Source organism: Dasypus novemcinctus, chromosome 2, assembly GCF_030445035.2.
Source record: "Dasypus novemcinctus isolate mDasNov1 chromosome 2, mDasNov1.1.hap2, whole genome shotgun sequence".
Lineage (NCBI taxonomy): Eukaryota > Metazoa > Chordata > Mammalia > Cingulata > Dasypodidae > Dasypus > Dasypus novemcinctus.
In genome coordinates, this window is record NC_080674.1 from 39,973,964 (window position 1) to 39,980,940 (window position 6,977).

Consider the following 6,977-nt stretch of genomic DNA (forward strand, 5'->3'; position numbering starts at 1 on the left):
TCAGTTTAAAGCCTAGTGGGAGTGTGTTCATTGCAATACCAACTGTAACAATGTGACAGAGAATCCTGCCTGGAAGCAAAAAGCCTAGTAATTCAAACTGTCTCAGAGGCTGTTCTCCAACCATTATTGGCAGCCCCCTCCCTTTTCCCAGGTACAAAATAATTCCATTCCCCTCTGCATCTTCAGCAACCAGTCCTGGTCATTAGAGAGTGACTGAGAGGGCAGATCTCTTCAGTGCCCAGCCTGTTCCCATGGTAAGCAATGGCACAGCCCCACCAGGCCACCAGGCCAAAAGCTGTATTAGCCTTACCCTATGTCCCAGTCTTTCCTGTTCCCAGGGGAGGTGGATCCCTGTGGACCCTTTTGTCTGTAGCTACTTGCCCAAGGCCAGAGAATTCAAAATGGTCTCCTCATAGGGTGGGGGGAGGGTAAAAGCTGCTGCAGCTGAAGCCTCTACTCATGGTCTTTCCATCAAGATTTTTTTTTCCTGTGCCCCTCTCTTCTGGGTGGTGTTCAGTCTTCCCCTAGTGTCCTAAGCCCTAGAACATTTTTTTCTAGGCCATTTCTGCCTGTCCCTAGCTATATTTCTTGGAGAGAAGAGAGTCCCATGTCTTTGTAGTCCTCCATCTTCCCAGAAGTCCTGAGGTCTTTTTTTCATTATTATTACTAGAGAAGTTGTGGGTTTACAGAACAGTCATTCATAAAATACAGGACTTCCATATACTGCCCTATTATTAGCACCTTGCACTGATGTGGTATATTTGTTATAATTGATAAAAGCACATTTTTATCATTGTACTATTAACTATAGTCCATGGTTTTACATAGGGTTCACTGTTTATGTGTGCAGTTCCATGGATTTAAAAAAAAAATTTATTCCAGTACAATATATACAACCTAATACTTCCCCTTTTAGCCATATTCAGGTATAGATTACAGTGCAGTTAATTAATGTTCACAATGTTGTGCGACCGTCACCACCATTCATTCCCAAAACATTTCCTTCATTCCAAATAGAAAAATATGGAACACTTCATGAATTTGCATGTCACCCTTGCTTAGGGGCCATGCTAATCTTCTTTGAATAGTTCCAATTTTAGCACGTGCTGCCAAAGTGAACACGCAGTATGAAGTGCTTTGTATTTATTTGTATAAATGCCACATATTTCTTATTAGGATTATTCTAGGTATTTTATTGTTACTATCATGTTATTGTTAATGCAGTGGCTTTAGTTTACTGTAATGCAGTAAGATGGCTGGATTGTGGAATACAGGAGAATTACACTGATGCTTCCTCAGATTTAAAACTTTTGGAAATTACACAGAGCCAACTTTGTCTGAGCCCAGATAGCTAACATGATTATATTTTTTGTTTTATGTTGCAAGCAAGATATCTGAATACACTCAACTTGAGACTCTAGAGAAAAATAAAAGAACTGATGAGTCGGTAAAGGAACTATAGTTATTAATATATAAATCAGAACATAACAGGTGGGTAGATGGTACTTGGAGAGTGCATTCATGCCCCATATCAGAACTGCCCTGTGCTAAATGGAATCATGGAGTTTGAAGAACTGCCAAGCTACTTGGTAGAATAAAATCAGAATTTCAAAAGAAATTCACATATTTTCATTAGCATGAATTATGCTTTAAGTTTCTGCAGCTTTTAGAGTGATGTATTTGAATTTTCTAAATTTCTGCCCTATTACCCTTGCTGTACTTCAAGAGGAACTGGTTGAGCTGAAAGCAAACTATGCCCACCTAGGAGCCATAATATTCCTGGTATTTTGAAGATGAATATACACATAACATCATTACTATTCTGAAATGTGCTCTGTGGCCAAATTCTTGTTATTTGAGTCTCCTAACTCTGTTGGTGTAGATTCCCTTCCCTGAAACTATGGAAATCACATCTGAGGGCCACTTCAGTAATGTAAATCTGAAGTGGAAATTGTGATGGGCCTTGCCTATATACAGCCCTAGGTTCTTGAACAAAGTTTAGTCTGTTATATACTATTAATATTCCCAATGACTTTTCAAATTGATTGAAGACTAGTACTTGACTCATAACTGTGCATTTTTATATGAATAAAGCTGATTAAACTATTTGAACACTGCTTTGTAATACTGTAAAACTAATTATTTTTTGAATAGTCAATAGGCCATAATTATTGTTATAATTTAAATAATATAATATTATAATTTCTGGCTGTTGTCATGGATACCCCCGGAATATGTTGTGTTAGGCATAATCTTCACTTCCACCATGTCAGGCAGGTTTCTGACTGACCACCAAGTAACAGGTATAATCAAAGCTGCTCTTGACTTAAAGGGATCAAAATATTTGGGAACAGTGGATAGATATTATAAGGTGGTTAATTGTATGTAAGAGAAATAGGTTAAGAAGGAGTGATATAAGTGAACCAGCAAAAGTAGTCAGGTAGAAGTGTGCATTGGATTGGAGTGGCTCCTTGGGGGTAGAATAGAAATTATTTGGAAAGTCTGGAAGCAGTAACTAAACTTTCTAGATCTAGGTTGTAAGCTTTATTTAATGTTAAGAAGAACTTGCTGCTTAAAAACAAAATTAAGGGACAGATGTAGCTCAAGTGGTTGAGTGCCTGCTTCCTATGATCGAGGTCCTGGGTTCCATCCCCGGTATCTCTTAAAAACAAAACAAACAAACAAAACCAACTCTCATTGGGGAGTGAATGTAACTCAGTGGTTGAGTGCCTGCTTCCCAAGCATAAGGTCCTGGGTTCATTTCCTTGTACCTCCTAAAAAAAATTTTTTGTTAATGTCATTAACCTTTTATTTTCTTAGGAAGTCAACCTATGTTCTTCTAGTCCCACATTTTCAATTAAAATGTAAGAAAAAGAGACTATTTTTTTAAAGATTTATTTTTTATTTCTTTCTCTCAGCTTCCCCCCCTCCCAGTTGTCCACTCTCTGTGTCTATTCGCTGTGTGTTCTTCTGTGTCTGCTTGTTTTCTTGTCAGCGGCACCATGAATCTGTGTCTTTTTGTTGTGTCATCTTGCTGCATCAGCTCTCTGTGTGTGTGCCACTCCTGGGCAGGCTGCACTTTTTTCTGTGCGGGGCGTAGGGCTTCCCTATATGGGGGACACCCCTGCATGGCAGGACACTCCTTGCACACATCAGCACTGCACGTGGACCAGCTCACCACACAGGTCAGGAGGCCCTGGGTTTGAACCTTGGACTTCCTATGTGGTAGGCGGAGACTGTATTTAATTAACTTCCAAGATTAGATAATATAAGATTTTATATGTTATTGAATTTAGAGCCCAGTTATATTTGGCTAAATATGTCTTAAAAATAAAAGGATTCTTTCACATATTTTAGGGGGAAAATGGTGGCTTTTCAAACTATAGCAGACTATGATAGCTTGCTTTTTCCTTAACAATTCTTGTATAATTCTTGGCTTTATCATTTTATAAATTCTCCTGGGGTTCAAATGTATGGCATCACCTATCAGCTATATGCAGATATTTATATCTCTAGCTTTATCTCCTGAGTATTCAGTGTATTTTCAAATGCCTTCTGGACAACTCTAACTGTAAGTCCAACAACAACTCAAATTAACTTATACAAAACTAGATTTATTCTTACTCCTCTCTGATCTAAACCTACCCTTTCTACGGTATCTCTATCTCAATAGCACCAGTGATCTTAGTCAACTAAGCCTGACCTGAATTGTCAGTCATACTTAACCACTTCCTCCCTCTCCCCCTTGCTTTCTCTTACCTTCCATATTCATTGGTTCAGCAAGTCCCCAGTTCTACCATATCCTCTAAATTTACCACTCCTCTCCAGGTACTTCCAAAGCCCAGCCCTCATCTCTCAGTTAAACAATTGCATTAGCTTTCTAATTGATCTCCTACCCCCATCTCACTCTTATGAGGTCCTTCCTTCATTCAATTGCCTACTCTTCTTTGTTTTAATTGAAATTACAAAAGTGATGTAGCCACAAGAGAAATCTGAAAAACTAGGAAAAGTTACCTGTAATTTGACCTCACTGTCATAACCACCATTTGCATTTTGTTTCTGCTTTTTGGCCTATGTATATTTAATATAATTTAGTCATAGTATACATAAAATCTACACCCTACTTTTTTACTTTACACATTGTATTTTTCCATGTTGCTATGTAGTCTTCATAACCATAATTTTTTTCTGATTGTTTTAAAAGAGCCTTTTGCAAACTCCTCACAATTGCCTGAAGTGATTTTTATAGGAAGAGGAAGCATTCATGTACAAAGCTAATGTTACATCTACCCAGCAAGAGTTCCCTGTTTGTTTTGGTACAATTCAGTTGATATTTGTTTCATCTGAAATGATGTGCTGGATTAGAAAACATCACAATATCTGTTTCTACCTCTTTTTTTTTTTTTTTTTTTAAGATTTATTTATTTATTTAATTCCCTCCCCCCCTCCCCGGTTGTCTGTTCCCTGTGTCTATTTGCTGCGTCTTGTTTCTTTGTCCTCTTCTGTTGTCACCAGCGGCACCGGAAGTGTGGGCGGCGCCATTCCTGGGCAGGCTGCACTTTTCTTTGCGCTGGGCGGCTCTCCTTACGCGTGGGGCTCCCCTACGTGGGGGACACCCCTGCGTGGCAGGGCATTCCTTGCACGCGTCAGCACTGCACATGGGCCAGCTCCACACGGGTCAAGGAGGCCCGGGGTTTGAACCTCGGACCTCCCATGTGGTAGACGGACGCCCTAACCACTGGGCCAAGTCCGTTTCCCTGTTTCTCTCTCTTCATAGGGTAATTAAGATGTCCATGAGAGGAGAAATATTTGCTGGTATACTCTGCAAATCTCCCATTTCCATATGGGGTAAAAATATGATGTAACCTTAACATCCTACGTACTGGGCATTAATCTGCTTCATGCAATTGCCTTTAATATCATAACTATAATTTTTAATGGTTATATAAATATAGCAAACAGAGGTATCATAATGTTCTTACAGGTTTGGAGCATGTCCAGTGTTTTGCTATTTTAAGTAATGTTATAATAACTTTGCACATCTAAGTTTTTCCTATTTTTAACTGGTTGTGATAAGAGTTCAGATTACTATGCCAAAAATATGAACATTTTTACAGCTGATACATATTTATAAATTGCTTTGCAAAAGCATTGTACTAGCTTACTGTCAACCAGCAATGTATGAAATTTCTAGGCTCACACACCTTTAATAAATATTATTTTTTTAAAATGTAATGTAATAAGTACTTCTTTTTTATGTTAATTTGTAGATTTATTTTTAAATACAAATTTATCATGTCATTTTAAATGTAAAATTACTTAATGTTACCTGTTTCATATGGGATAAAATCTGAATGCAATTAGACTGGAGTCCCAAATCTCAGCTTCCTTACCTAATATGCCTTTTATCTAAACCAATATACAGATTATGAAATACAGCAAACTTTCTCATGCATCTGTGACTTTTTATATGCTCTTTAGAATGGTGATGTCCTTCCTTCCTCCCTCTTGGCTACAAAGAAAATTATTTATCCATAAATCAAAATTTATAACTCCTATGAAGCTTTTCTCAAAATCTCCAGGTACCTTAGGAACTTTCATAGCTCTTTTCATACAACTCAGTCACTTATCTCACTGTTTTAAATGTATTTGAGCCAACTCTTCCTTTGGGCTGTGAGTTATATGAAGGGACACGGTTATTCATTTGTATTCACTGTTTTCAGTACACAGGTGCTGGTAGCATGCTTGTTGAATGATGGACCTATTATTTATAGTAATAAGAATGTTATATATTAATAAATAACAATCTGTCCCTAACTTTGGATATACAAATTTAAAACTTCCTCATCTGATACACTTAGAGTACAGTAACTACATTGCTAAAAATATAAAGAGATTCATTTATTCAGAGGCCATACTTAACTCTTAGTATACTGAATATAATAATTACATTGTCATTTTCAAACCAATCTTCTGGTAAGCCTCTCTTAAAGTGCCAGATTTCAAAAGTATGCTGTTTTACAGCAATATTACATGTAAAATTAAAGCGCAAAAGATTTAATGTTTCTTACTATTGGCTATAGTAAGTACATTAAGCATAAGATTAAACATAAGTCATTATCTGTTCTAAGCTCCTAGCACAAAATGGACAGTAAGAAAATTTTTATAGAAATCCCATAAGATAAAACGTTTTATAAATTAAAAATTTTTTGCATATCTGAAGTATTGTCAACTACTATTCTAGCTCTTCTAAGTTCAGAATGTAAGCTATTTCTCCTTACATCAAGCAAAAGTCATAGGTTACATGGATATGATCATGAAGAATCATCTGGATGTATTGGAGAAAAGTAGTGGGTGTTGTCATTAAACTTAGATAAGAAGAAGGGAATACTGGAAAAGCTACTTCAGGTGCTCTAGAAGTAGAACAGGGGGGAGTGGGTGTAGCTCAGTGGCTGAGCACCTGTTTCCCATGTACGAGGTCCAGGGTTCAATCCCCGGTCCTTCCTTTAAAAAGAAAAGGGAAAAAAAAAAAGCAAGCAGTACAGAATTCAACAGAGTATGGCCGACGAATAACACGACTACTTAAGAATTTGGGTTTGGGTGCCATTTTAAAAGATGATAATTCAAATATCTAAGGAGCAATGTGAAAACAGTATTCGTGTATAGGTATAAATTCCTGGCTAAAATTTTGTTTTTAATTATATAGAAAGAGAGAAATTCTTTACTCAAACCTCCTTTGTTTACTGGGAGTCATTTTATGAGTGCTTAGCTAATGCCACCCTTTTCTCCTATGGAATTAGCTATTTTCTTTCCTTCCTTTGTTTGGCTTTGAATTTATTGTTATAGGCAAGGTCTTGGATTATTAAATAAAAAAATAGATAAAACAGAAAAAATACATGACATTTTAGGCTCTAAAATGTTGACTCTGGTGATAAAGGTAATAGTTTATATTGAACTTTGTTAACCCATTATTATGC

At 37.0% G+C, this 6,977-nt stretch overlaps 1 non-coding gene across 1 annotated transcript; it reads right to left on the reverse strand.

The window, feature by feature from the left end:
• Window positions 1–1,017: 1,017 nt before the first annotated feature.
• LOC111763288 (U6 spliceosomal RNA) lies at window positions 1,018–1,120 on the reverse strand. Its single transcript, XR_002796177.1, has one exon. It is a non-coding gene; the product is annotated as a U6 spliceosomal RNA (small nuclear RNA).
• Window positions 1,121–6,977: the final 5,857 nt, after the last annotated feature.